The following is a 15,144-nucleotide window of genomic DNA, read 5'->3' as shown; positions in this document are numbered from 1 at the left end:
AATAAATGCTGAGACGGAAGGAATTAATGTAAATTGAGGCAAGGTGGGCGGCGAGAACCAAAGACACGTTTTAGTCCTAGTTCCCACCTGCGGAGTTCTGAGAAAATTGTGTCTTGGGGGAAGAACCCAGATGGCGTGTGTGGTGAAACACCCACCGAGGTCATAACTGTCATGTTGTACAGCATGCTCTGCAACAGGATATTGTGTGTTGCCTGTATACACTGTCTGCCTATGCTCATGCTTTTGAACTTTTTTCCATTTGTGGTCCACATCTTTGTCCTCAGCACGGAATATCTTAAGCTGAATACCCAGATACTCTGGAGTTTGCTCTCTTGTAACACTGTGGAAAATTGTGGAAAAACCTACAGAACAAGATAAAATAAAATGGTGTGAAAACCTGACACCTGCTGTTGAAAGCAGGTTTTTGAGGGAAAGTGATACAAGAACAATAAAAGGAGAGGAAAACGTAAAAGGGTAGAGATACTTGTGTTACTCCAGTGACATGCAGAGAAAGTTGTGAAAACCAACCTCACTCACTGAATATCAACAAAGTTCACAATCTGCAGCATTTTTCCCAGAACTAATCATGGCCCCTGGTTCCAAGCGGAGCGGAAAATTTGAATCAGTGACTTTGAAAGTTCTGTGAAAAGCTAGGCTGTTTCTTCCTAGACTTCTGACATAAAGTTGAGAACTGCAGGGTTCCTTAAATCAGTAGGGTGTGCACTACACATCAGGTGATGTTACACAGGCAGCTAACTGTGTCTGGGGTGCACACAAGTGGTTTTTTAGATTAAGAGGCTCACCTGCCAGTCCAGGTAACAGTAGCTGTAGACAATAACAATAGCTGTGCAACACCTGAGTACATAGGTGACATGGTACATCTTCCTTACTAAAGAACTCTAAATACAGTCATAAATTTTACTCGATACTTCATGTGACTGCACTATAATTAATAAGCACTATGTAGTACTGAGTCAAATGCTTTCTGGAAATAAGAAATACTGCCTTGATCCATGGCTTGTGGTGTAACATATCCCTCCAGTAGAGCATTTACCTAACCAATGAAAGATGGTTGCAATAATATAAACCATACAGTAGTTAATTATTTAAGAATACAAAGCTATTTGCAGATTTTTATCATCTGTTTTGCATGTGGACTTATAGGGTTGCATACTGAGTTTCCTTATGTTGGGATGGCACCTGCAGTATTATCATGAGTTACAGTAACTGCATGGGGTTTGTGTAAACTCCATGAGCTGACATCCTGGCTTGGAGTAGAATGGTGTGCTACTGAGTACAGAGGATGCCGTGACAATGCAGTATGACATCATGACAGAACAGAGGACAGCTACAGAACTGTCAAACATGTCATTAGACTGATGTAGGATTTCAAAGTGTACATACGAGTGATGTTTCCTGTTACTAAGAGACAGCACATTGGCACGTTTTATAAACAATTGTTAAAATGAGAAGTATTTCGTATTCCCCCTTAGAAAGTTGGAAGTTGGTGATGTTTATCAGATTCTAGCACCTGCACAACTGTAGTGGTAATGAAGCCCATCAAGCTTCTCCAGCACAGTCCAAACAGAAAGTTTAATTATAGGTGGAGCAATTCAGAACTTCAAGAAAACGACAAATTTGTATCTGAACAAACGTATATTTAAAGGGGAACACTGCAGGCTTTCAGGATGTTGTGGCGGAGGGTACATCCCATTGTACGAGTTATTAGGGCTTTTGCCCGTTCCATTCACATATGGTGCGCAGAAAAAAACAATTGTTTAAATGCATCTGTGCATGCTGTAATTACTCTAATCTTATCCTCATGATCCCTATAGGAGTGATGTGTGAGGGTTGTAGTATATTTAGAGTCATCATTTATAGGCAGTTCTCGAAATTTTGTATGTAGACTTTCTTGGAATAATTTACATCTATTTTCAAGAGTTTTCTAGTTCACTTCTTTCAACATCCATATGACACTCCCTCACAGGTTATACAAACCTGTGACCATTCCTGCTGCCCTTCTCTGTATATGTTAAATATCCCCTGCTAGTCCTCTTTGTCAGGGGTCCCACACACTTGAGCAATATTCTAAGATGGGTCACATGAGTGATTTGTAAGCAACTTCCTATATAGACTGATTGCATTTCACTAATATTCTATTCTACCAATAAATCAAAGTCTGCTATCTGCTTTAGCCATGACTCAGCCTAAGTGATTGTTCCATTTTATGTCCCTACTAAGCATTACATCCAAGTATTTGCAGGAGTTTACACATTCTAACTGTGACTCACCAATATTATTTTCATAGGATACTATGATTTTTTTTCATTATGTGAAGTGCACAATCTTACATTTTTGAACATTTAAAACAAGTTGCCAGTCATTGTACCTCTTTAAAATCTTCTCAACGTTTGACTGAATATTCGTACAGTTTCATTCTGACTGTACTTCTCTGTAGATATCTGCACCATATGCAAAGACTCTGAGGCTACTATTAATATAGTCCACAAGATCATTAATATACAACATGAACAGCAAGGGCCCCAACAACTTCCCTGGAGTACACACGAAGTTACTTCTACATCTATCCACTCCCCATCCAAGAGAACATGTTGCATACTCTCTCCCAAGAAATCCTCAATCCAGTTACCTATTTCATCTGATACCCCACATGATCGTACTTTGATAATAGGCATATGTATACCACTGAGTCAAACGCTTTTTAGAAATTGAGAAATACTGCATCTACCTCACAGTCTTGAGCCATGACTTTTATGATGTCATGAGAGTTGGGTCTCACATGATCTATGTTTCCAATTCCATGCTGGTTGGCATGGAGACTGTCATTCTGTTCAAGATACCTCATTATGTTTGAGCTCAGAATACATTCTAAGATTCTACAACAAATGGATGTCAAGGATATTGGATGGTAGTTTGGTAGATCGCTTCTGCTACCCTTTTTGTAGACAGGTGTGAACTGTGCTTTTTTCCAGCTACTGGCCACAGTTTTTTGTTGACAGGATCTACAAAAGATTATAGTTAACAGAGGAGCTAACTCAGCCACGAAGTCCGCCGCTCGTGGTCTCGCGGTAGCGTTCTCGCTTCCCGAGCACGGGGTCCCGGGTTCGATTCCCGGCGGGGTCAGGGATTTTCACCTGCCTCGAGATGACTGGGTGTTTGTGTTGTCCTCATCATTTCATCATCATCCAGGAAAGTGGCGAAATTGGACTGAGCAAAGATTGGATACTTGTACGGGCGCTGATAACCACGCAGTTGAGCGCCCCACAAACCAAACATCATCATCATCAGCCACGAACTGGGTATAGAATCTGACAGGGATTCCATTGGGCCCTGAGCTTTCTTCAGTTTTAAAGATTTCAGCTATTTCTCAATGCCACTGACACTAATATCACCGTATTTCACTCATCTTTTGAATGGTATAGGAATTAAATTGAGCCAATACTCCTGGGTTTTCCTTTATAAAGAAATATTTGAAAACAGAATTAAGCATTTCTGCTTTTGCTCTGCCACTCTCAGTTTCATTTCCTATCTCGTCCATGAGTGGCTGGATGCTAACTGTGGTGCCACTAACAGCCTTTACACATGACCAGAATTTCTTTAGGTCTGCAGACTGTAGCTTCTCATTTGCTTTTCCCATGACTAAGGTTATGTGATCAATCTACTTCTATCTTTAGACATTGCTACTTCCTTGTATTTGTCTCATATATCCGAGCAACTGTGGCTCATTAACCTTGTAATCAACGTCTACAATATTTCTGCATTTCATGAACTTTAAAACTTCTCATTTTCCTATATAAAGGTGGAGTTGCCTGTCCTTATGCCAGATTGATATTGTGCCAAAAATTAACTGGATGTTAAAACAATTTCAATAGGTAAAATTTTCCCATAGACAACTGCATCTGGTATGGTAAGTATGAAACTACATTAATTCAGTCCAGCGAGACCACGACACCTAAGATGAATAATATTGGGGATATTACACTTCCTTTTCATCCAGGATAATGTGTTGCATTCTGCCTGCCAAGAAATTTTCAACACAGTTGCAAATCTGATTAGACATACCATACAAATGGAATTTCTTTGACAGACTTTGGTGTGTTACTGAACAAAAAGCTGTTTTAAAGTCTAAGACGATCAAATCCAACAGATTATCTCTATCCATAGCACTCCAAATAACATGGCTGATGAGTGCAAGTTGTGTTGCACAGGATCAATGTTTTTAGAATTCATAGTAGTTTTGAGGGGGAAGGTGATTGTATTCCATTATATTTGAACTCAGAATATCTTCTAGAATTCTGCTACAAATGTAGATAAGTGGTATATGGAAGTAGTTCTGCAGAGGAGTTCTGCTGTCCTTGTTGCAGATTTAGTGTGATCTGTGGTGATTTTCAATTGCTAGAAATATCTTTGGTAAATTATGGTCAAGGTGCAACAAATTAATTTGCAAATTCCATGCATAGCCTGACAGGGATTCCATCACGCATTTGGACCAAGCTGGGTTTTAGTGATGACTAGTCTAATAACATCATTCATCTTTGCAGCAGTAAAACAGCTGAATGACAGCAACATTCTTTGGTTTTCTTTTGTGAAGGAACATTTAAAGCAAATATATTTAAAATTTATTTTGTTATTATTTGCTTCAGTCTTTGTCTCTTTACAATTTCCACTGACAGCCTTCACTTGTGACCATTTGTATGAGAATTTTTAAAAATAATTTTCAAAAAAACCATAGGTTTTCCATCATACTTCATTTCTGCACTTGTAATTTCCCCAACTTTGAGCTGGTTAAAATGCCCTCAACAAGTATCGCATAGCCTGAGAACACATAGCTCAGACAGGCAGCTACTAGAGATGTTAAACATCACAAGATTCTCATATCAGTACAGTGAAAAATAATTTTAGTGCACCACAAGATTCTCATAAAAGCACAATGAAAAATATGTTAGTATATTGCATCAGAATAACAGGGGATTAAAAAACAAAGTACATGAGCTTCTTGTTCGGTTATAAGATTTAGAATGTACTACACCTGCCTGAACATCATGTAGTCACAGGTATGAAAATGGGAAATGTAGGTGGATATAAGCTTTCAGCACATGTAAAAGAGGAGGAGTTGCCGTATATGTTAAAATCTGTCACAGTGTGAAAAATTTGGAAACTAAAAAATTTTGTGTATAGCAAAATACAGAAGCATGTGTGTGTGAGCATAAACTAAATAATTGTACTTTTATAATTGTAGCCATGTATAGAGCCCCATTGAGAAATTTTCAGCTATTTTTGAAAAACTTGGATTCTTTGTTGTGCTATCTATCAGACAGAGGGACACAAATATTGTTTGTGGAGATTTCAATGTAGATTTTCTGAAAGAGGCCAATAGAAAGGTTTCCCTTGAAGTATTACTTGGTTCTTTCAATTTGATGTCAGTTATTGATTTTCCGACTCGGGTGGTACAGGAAAGAAGCACACTAATAGATAATGTTTTCATAGACCAAGATAAATTCAATCAAACAAAAGCTTTTCCTGTTAAGAATAGTCTGTTTGATCATGATGCACAGCTAGATACAGTATATGACAAAGCTCCATACAGTAATGCAAAGCAGTCCTCCAAAATAGTGTGTTCAATTAATGATTTTAACAACTGAAAATTTTAGGGAAAGTTTGCAACACTTGGACTGGGATGAGGTGTACAGGGAACCTGATGCTAATTTAAAATTTAACCTATTTCATGATACCTTTGTGAGGATATTGGAAAACAATTTCCCTGAGAAAACAGTGAAATACACTACCCTCCATAAATTTGGAAGCACCTAGAAATTATAGACAATGGAAAGGAAATACAGTATAAAAATGCATTTGGTTGTTTTCCAAATGTTTATTAAGCTCAAATAATACACAGGAAGATGCAACAATTAAATTTTCGATTCCTCAAAATAGCCACACTTTGTTTTCATCACTGCCTTGCACACTCTCGGCATGCGCTGCATCAGTTTTGCCAAGGTTTCAGTTGGAATTAATCTCCATTCTTGCTGCAGGACCTCCCTCAATTGTGACCCACTCATGTTTTCCCATTTTTGGATCCTCCTGCCCAATTCATCCTATAGCAGCTCGATTGGGTTACAATCAGGGGATTGGGGCAGCCATTCCATGTTTTTCAGTATCTTACGAACTCTAGAGACTTCACGTAGTTCTGACACAAGCGAGACGTATGCTTCGGGTCATTGTCTTGCTGCAAGACACACCCTTTCCCAATCAGATGCAAACCCGATGTATTAGCATGTCGCTGGAGAATGGCATGATAATCCTTTTGGTTCAGTTTTCCATCTACTTTCACCAAATCTCTGACTTTATTCCCTCCAAAGGATCCCCATACCTTCACAGAACCCCCTCCGTGCTTTACAGTTGGAATTACGCACTGAGGATTCAAGCGTTCATGGGGTAAATGGCATACAAATTGACAGCGTTTACTTCCAAATATTTCGAACTTGGATTCATCAGTGAATAAGACTCTTTCCCAATCCCCCACTGTCCGATGTTAATGTTTCTTAGCCCACTGAAGCCTTTTCTTCTTGTTAACAAGGCACAACAATGGATTCCTTGTTGCTACATAACTTCGGAGGATGTTGTCTGCCACGCGTCGTCTCACTGTTGACTCACTCACCAGTTGTATCCCTCGTTGTGTTTACTTCAGCAATCAATTCATGGACAGTTTTAATCTGTTGCATTTACTGGTCACTACCAAATACTTTTCCTGGCGTTCTGATATTTTCCTGGGTGCTCCTGTGCGAGGACGATCTCCAAAGGAGCCTGTTTCTCGATGCCGGTGTATGGTTTTGACAACTCCGCTGATGGAAATCATCAGTTTTTTTGCTATTTGTCAGACACTATTGACTTCTTGGTGCAAATTGATTATCATTACCCATGATTCATAAGGAATCTCGCACTTTGGGGCCATTTTTAATTACTTTCGTGGCGTGTTATACCTTTATGCAAACGCAAATACAAGTGAACAGAAATGCAAACATCGTAACTCTACATAGCCATGCGGTCTACTGGCACCACCTGGCGTGTGTAGTAGAACTGCTTGGACAGGTAACGTCAGTTTACATAAAACAGAGCAATACTAGTATATTCCAATATGTTTGTAAATGTACAAGAATTAAGTGTACAATACTGTACGTGTCATTATTAACCATTATTTGAGTTTGCTATTCAATATTCCACCCAATAACTCACATAGATCACTTCCATCTTGCTCTGTTGTAATACGCAGCATGGTGTTTCCAAACTTATGGAGGGCAGTGTATAATTGTAAGAAACCATCTAAAACGTGATGGCTTACTATGGGATAAAAATATATTGCAAACAGAAAAGGGAAATGTATCTTATAGCTAGGAGGAGTAATGATCCAGAAACAGTGAAACATTATAAAAACTACTGCACTGTATTAAAAAGTCCAGAAACCCCGAGAGCACAGGAAGACTGTATTTCTATCAAACTCAATGAAAAGTTTGTTAACAAGAAGTCAGAGGTAGAAAACATTTTTAATAATCACTTTTAAGTGTTGTAGAGAAAATAGGATCCAGCTATTCATTATAAAATGCAAGGCAGTATATGAAAGAGGCAATACCTATGCAATTTGATAAATTTGAAATTCAACCAGCCTCTCCTACTGAAATTAGGAAAATAATAAATTCACTCAAAAGTAAAAACTCACATGGAATTGATGGCATTTCCAACAGAGTACTAAAAGCTTGCTCCCAACAGATAAGTAGGATTCTCAGCCACATATGTAGTAGCTCACTGAAATAGGCCATTTTCCAGAGAGACTGAAATACGCTATTGTTAAACCATTGCATAAAAAAGGTGATAGGTCTGATGCTAACAACTGCTGCTCAATCTCACTTTGACAGCTTTATACAAAATTCTTGAAAAAGTAATGTATTCAAGACTAGGATCACATATTTGTAAAAATGAGGTACTAAAAAAATATCAATTTGATTTTCAGAAAGGCTTTTGAACAGAAAATGGTATATATGCTTTCACTGATCAAATATTAAAGGCTCTGAATAACCGAACATCACACACTGGGATATTTTGTGATCTCTCAAAGGCTTTTGGTTGTGTGAATCATGAAATACTTCTAGATAAGCTTAAGTATTGTGGTATGAGTGGGACAGTGCACAAATGGTTTAATTCATATTTAACTGGAAGAATGCAAAAGGTTGAAATTAACAGAACAAATAGAATGCAAAACTCAGCAGAGTCCTCTAACTGGAGAGGTATCAATAATGGCATCCCACAACAAGGTTCAGTCTTGGGTCCCTTATTGTTCTTAATATTTATTAATGACTTGCCACTCTATATTCATGGAGATGCAAAGATAGTTCTTTTTGCTGATGGTACAACTATAGTAATCACACCCAAAATACATAACTCAACTGAGGAAATTGTAAATAATGTCTTTCAGAAAATCATTAAGTTGTACTCTGGAAATGTATTCTCACTAAATTTTGAGAAAACACAGTATATACAATTCAGTACAGTAAACAGCATAACACCATTGATAAACATAGACTATGAACAGAATTCTGTTGCTAAGGCAGAATATTCAAAATTTCTGGTTGTGTGCATTGATGAGAAATTGAATTGGAAGAAACACATCGATGATCTGCTGAAATGATTAGGTTCAGTTATGATGCTATTAGGGTTATTGCAAATTTTGGTGATAAACATATCAATAAATTAGCCTACTATGCCTATTTTCAGTCACTGCTTTCATATGGCATCATATTTTGGGGTAATTCATCACTAAGAGAAAAAGTATTCATTGCACAAAAGCACGTAATCAGAATAATAGCTGGAGCCCACCCAAGATCACCTTGCAGAAATTTATTTAAGGAACTTGGGATATTCACAGAACCTTCGCAATACATATACTCACTTCTGAAATTTGTTATTAATAACCCATCCCAATTCAAAAATAACAGCAAAGTGCACAGCTACAACATTAGAAGAAAGGATTATCTTCACTATTCTGGGTTAAATCTGACTTTGGCACCGAAAGGGGTGAATTATGCTGCCACAAAAATCTTTGGTCATGTGGCAAATAACATTAAAAGTCTGACAGAGAGCCAACCAACATTTAAAAACAAATTAAAAGGATTTCTGAATGACAACTCCTTCTACTCAACAGCTGAATTTTTAGGTATGAAGTAGTAACAGTAAAAAAATAAGAAAATGAAAAATAAAAATTAATTATTTTATGTAAAGAAAACTTATGTTAAAGTGACATGTTCCGCATCATTATGAAATGTCGTATTCATGATCTATGGAACAAGTATTAGTGAAATGAAATGTAATGTAAATACTAGTGAGCTGAGGTTTTCTCTGAAGTTCTCAGTTATTTTTCTAGACATTCTACAGTCTAACAGAAAGACACAACTACAGCTTTTATCCAGTATATGCTCAACAAAGTGCATACTAACAAACTAAATAACTTACAGAACACTTTCACTGGAAAAGTGTGTGAACATGGGGGGCAGGAGAAGAGTGAGGGAGGGAGGGAATCAGGATGGTGGATAAAGAAAGGGGGCATGGGGAGTAACACTGGAAAAATTAAAATCAGACTTGTACAATAGTTGTACAAGAAGACAGTTTTCCTATTGGCCATTTGTGTGTGGAAAAGAAAGGAAAGGGGTTGAGGGGCCAATGATAGTGTGCATGTTGTGTACACTCCACTAGATACCATACCATAGCTTGCAGAGCATAAAAGTACATCAATAGTAAAGCATAAAATTTTATCGTGAGTGAGGAAAATATAATATAGCTACACACAATAGAACTCTGATCAAGTTTTCCAACACAAGTACTTTAGAAATTACTGAGATATTTGCAGACCAAACCATGTGACATTTTACAAATCTGAACACTGAAATACTGTATGGTGTTATTCTGTAGATGCTATACTTCTGTTTGTGATTCATGTCTCTTATGAAACTAAAAATTGGTGAACAGATTTTCTTTAAAAATAATGAAGCCTTCCAAAATAAGTTGTCTCAGCCTTCTAAGGGATATCTAAAATGAGTTCCATAATCATCTGATTTTACCAATACTGCAATGTGGCTTAATTATATTAACCATTGCAGGAGAGAGGGGAAACAGGCTTTCTACAGCACTGTTTCTGAGTCACCTTATGGAAGAAGCATTACATTTCAGACTATTCACTCTCTTCAAGCACAAATTAAAGGAAGAAAAAAGAAAGAAGACCAAATGATTATTCACACTCTTCAACCCCAGATTACAAGAAGGAAAAAGAAAGAAAACCAATGAGAAGGTATTATATGGTACTATGATCTCTTCTCCTTCTTTCTTAATTTATATATATTTAGGTGTACATTTCATAACATATAAGTGTACAGAGTAAATCCATCATCACTTATTACAGAACAAATAATGTCTGTTTTATGTGGATGTTCATTTGAGTATTCTGCTGTATCAACACAAATTGTCGTAATCACCAAAGGCTGGTTACTGCCCACAAGCTCAATCTTAATACAGGTCTAAAATATCTACTTACCGGCATGGCTGGCAGCAGACACTGTACTGTCACACACAAGAGGTATGAATGTCAAGCTTTCAGAAGCAGAAGTGAAGGTTCTTCTGTATGGAGAATATAGGAAAACAGAGAGACTGAAAGGAGAGAAAATGTTTAATGGACTATAGGGAAAGTAATTCAGAGCCTTGACCCTAGAGAAATGTGACAACATTGGACAAAATCAAAATTAATGCTAGCTTACAATAAACTCCACTATTACTTTCTGTTATCTCCAGTCCTCTTCTGTCCTGTTGACAAAAATTAATAAATCTTTCCTCCCATCACTATATGTAACTCAAAGGAGCCCTTAAGGTTCAAGAATCAAACACCTCTCATGTGTGACTGTAGAGTTCCTGCTAACTTATATGCCAGTACATAAATTTTAACAAGCTATAAGGTTCAAAGTTCCCTGAACAGATGCTTATATTACATAAATGCCTGCACAGTGTACATTCATACATCCTGGTCTTTTCGATCCGTTTTCACAGATACAGAATATGGTGAATGCACATCTGCCGGCGGGTTGGTTCTTCACTATCCCTTCTACATGACACACATACTTAACTATTTTTGCTGTCCCAGTTTTTCATCCCACTTCTCACTACATGCTCTCACTCTACATAATCACACAATGTTTTCTGTATAATTATTCCAGTTACCTTCTCACACTGCTCACTGTTCCTCAGTCCATGTCCAATATTTGATGTGCTGTACTGTACATTCAAGATTCGTTGGACCAAATAAATACAAATATAAAACACTGTACTGCAGGATACTCCTTATCTCATATTTTTATTCCCTGCTATATACTGAAAATCGCTGTCCATATGCATTTGTAAATCCAAAATGACATGGTGAAGCTTGACAAAAGCATCAAATAAGCCAGCTCTTTTCTCCCTAATACAGGTTCAACATGGATCTTGCAACTGTCAAATGTAAGACAGTAACTAGAATTACTTTCATTCATCACAGTCATTTTTAATACAGTCTATCATTAGCAACACTGTATCAAATTTATCTGGCTATGATTCCATAAATATATTAAATTATAACTCAACATTTGATACACTGAATCAACATACCAAAAGGGTTGGGAACTAACACACATTTTCATATGCTTGAAGGTGTGGAAATCACTTGCTGCTAAATTCAAGCTATACACTGGATATACCAAAATGCCCCATCTGAACAGATGCAACATTTCTTGTGTTTGCAGCAAATAGCTTCACCACACATTACCCAGAAAACACAAAAACATAGAGTAAGCTGAAACAAGATGTTTTGGAACAATGACCTACAGTCCAGTGATACCTCCAACTCTCTTCTACATTTTCATGCCCATGAAAAAATGGATTCTTGTCAATGAACTGACTCTGATAAGGAACTTCTAAGACACTGTCATGAGATAACTGTGCTCATGTGTCTCAAAATTTTATACAGATGATATTTGCCAACTAATTAAGATGTATGCAAAAATCTGAATAGCAGTGAAGTAGAAAAGTAATACAAATATTTATACTTCAAATTTTTCTAATAAATGTTCTGTAAGTATTCCAGTACTGTATTTATATTAGATTAGTGTGTAAGTTCGTAGTGTTTTTGTTCTGCATGTTTGTATTCTGGTTGCTATGGGTTTATTTATTGATTGTAATTTTTTATTTGTAGTTCACTGTTGTTATTTGTGTTAACATGTTGCCATTTTTTCACTTGGAAATAGTGAGTAGAGCTGTGGGCTCTAGAAAATGGAGTGCCAAGTGGAGCAATTGGAACATTTAGACATATTCTTCTGTTTGAGTTCAATAGAGGTGTGACAGCAATGGAGGCAGCCAGAAACATATGCACCATGTATGGGATAATGCCATTGGACAGAGCATGGCAAGAAAATATTTTTATCATTTTAAGGAGATTTGTTTTGACATTAGTGACTCTCTTCATTCAGGAAGACATTTTGAGTTTGATAAATATTGTTTAAACGCATTAATCCAGAATGATCCATGTTACTGTACTCGAGAACTGGCAAATACGATGAACTGTGATCATTCCCCAATCATGGAACATTTGCATGCAACAGGGAAGGTTCAAAAATCAGATGTATGGGCACAACATATTCTAAGCCAAAATCACAAAAATCAGCAGGTGCCATACGTGCATCTCTGTTTGCTTGTCAACAATTGGCTCGTGAATAAAACTGACCATTCCTATCCTGCATCATTGCCAGTATGAGAAATGGTGCCTTTAAGCTAATGTGTGGAAAAGAAAGGAATAGTTCAGCCCAAACAAATCAGCAACTCTCCATACAAAAATCTGTGCACACCCACAAAAGATAACATTGTGGTGCTGGTGGAACAGCAATGGTGTGGTGTACTGCGAATTACTTCTTTGAGGTATAATCATCACTGCTGACTTTTATTGTCAACAACTAAGCACATCTTGCAGACACAGTCCGTGCCAAGAAAAACAACCAGGATGACTCTGTCAAATGACAGCACACCGTGACAAGGCCTGCCTGCATTCTGCTAAACTGTCAAAAAACACTTTACAGGAGTGTGCCCTCAGATTTTCACCTTTTCTGCTCTCTATTGAACAACCTTCAAGAAACTTCCTTTCCGGGTGGAAATGGGCTCTGAACATGGCTTGACAAGTTCTTTGCCTCAAAAACCACGTGGTTTCCACAGTCGCAGAAGCAAAAAGCTACCCCAGCATTGGCAGACTGCTGTAAATAGTGAAGGGGAATATATTATTGATGACTAAAGCCTCTGTTATGTGTACCTGTTGTATTTATTAAACTTATGGATAAATCCTAAAACCTTATGCACCAATCTGATAGCTTACTTCCTGGCTAGCCCTAATACAAACATTTCAGTATTCTGATGACTTTAAAGAGAATTTTATAATCCAATTTTTCATCTGATTTAATTGTGTATTCCTATATGTTAAGTACATTTTTCTCTCAGTTTTTCTCACTATTTTGATGCCATTTATAAGCCAGAGTTTAGGAGCATTTAATCTACTGACACAGGTTATTTTTTAGGACAGCAATTTTCAAAGGAAACTATGTTACAGAATACTTTATTTACACAAGGTGTATGGTATGTATCTTTCCTGTATCTATTTCACGAATATTTTTTGAATTCCTCTGTTTCTTTCTCATTCAAGACCCTTGCAGTTTTTCACTTATTATTTTTATTTATGTCAAGCACCACAATATTAAGTTCAGCTGATGAGCTTAATGATCTCAGACACAATTAATTATAGAATAAGTCTAAAAAATTCTGTCAATTAGCAGTGGTGCTACTACCCATACCTGCAGTTGGAAATTCTTATGTTGATAATTTAATTATATGAAATGAACCAGGAGTATAGTGTAATTACAGAATGCTAAGTTCTCGAAAATTTAAAGGTTTGGTATTCCTTATTTTTTTGGAAGTTTAGGAGCTTGATAGAAGAAGGATTCAGTATATGATAGAAAATCTGTTATGGCTGGTTCTTTTTTGTGCAAAATCTGTTCTATAACTTTTTCCATCTGTCTTTTTTGGGCTTTTGTCTCCTTTAATCATACATGATTAATTTTTACTGTAAAAGTTCCTTTAGTTGCAACAGACACTGCTTTAATTCAAATTGATGTAAAAATAATTATTACAAAGGTGCCCCTTGTGAATTTTCATGACTGGTCCCTACCAAGAAATATTGCAAGCAATTTCTAATAAAGCAGTCCAGCAACATTCTTGTTCCCATAGACGATAACTGTGCTCTTTTATGTTAGAGTTTTTCATTGGTCTTGAGGTTCATTTTGTTGTCCTTTTGGCTTATCCCATGATCTTGGTTTTCCACTTCCAACATGGGAAGAAAATTTCTATTATAGATACATATTCACAGTTTGCAAGACATGAAGTTTTGAATAGTGGGTGATAAATTCATCACTCTCAATCAGGTACCTCTCCATTTTATTTATGTACAAAGAGAAACAAAATGAAGAATTCTGCACTTGTTCTAATTTTATTCCTTTGAACTCTGTGCTGTACATGTTTGTGAATGTAGTTTGTATTACAAACATCTAAGGCAAGCCAGATTCACAACAGTTTTATTTTGATTGTTTCCAATGTGAGACCTTACGCACATTAGCAAACTGACAGTAAACAACACCTTCGGTGAAAGGCCACTCTTCAGGTGAATGAAGTTCCTTAGTCATTCTTAGACAATAAGTGATACAACATGTCAAAAAGGGGCTGCAAATGAGTTCACAAGTAGTCTTCTTTTCCCACAAGCTATATTTCTTGAAGTTCAGAAAATTGCAGCATATAATCTCCTTGCCCATGTATCATATGTTCTTTCCATTTTATACAGTCACCCAATAAATATTATATTCAAGTACTTCATTATAGACATTACAGTCAACAAAAGTGCTATTTCCTGTCTGCCCATGAGCACTCAGTTCACATTTAGCTGTAAATCAACACACTCAAAAGTAAATTCCTTGTACACAGTTATGAACCTGTGAGTGTCTACCATGGAAGAGTAGCTCTTGACAA

General features: G+C 36.9%; 1 protein-coding gene across 4 annotated transcripts in view; it reads right to left on the bottom strand.

The window, feature by feature from the left end:
* LOC124596602 (protein bric-a-brac 2-like) overlaps positions 1-15,144 on the bottom strand; it is a 528,908-nt gene that overhangs the window by 197,439 nt on the left and 316,325 nt on the right. The gene's annotated exons all lie outside the window — the stretch shown is intronic.

The sequence above is a fragment of the Schistocerca americana genome, chromosome 2 (assembly GCF_021461395.2).
Source record: "Schistocerca americana isolate TAMUIC-IGC-003095 chromosome 2, iqSchAmer2.1, whole genome shotgun sequence".
Lineage (NCBI taxonomy): Eukaryota > Metazoa > Arthropoda > Insecta > Orthoptera > Acrididae > Schistocerca > Schistocerca americana.
Note: the sequence above shows the minus strand (reverse complement) of the source record. Positions and strands in the feature narration are given on the sequence as shown.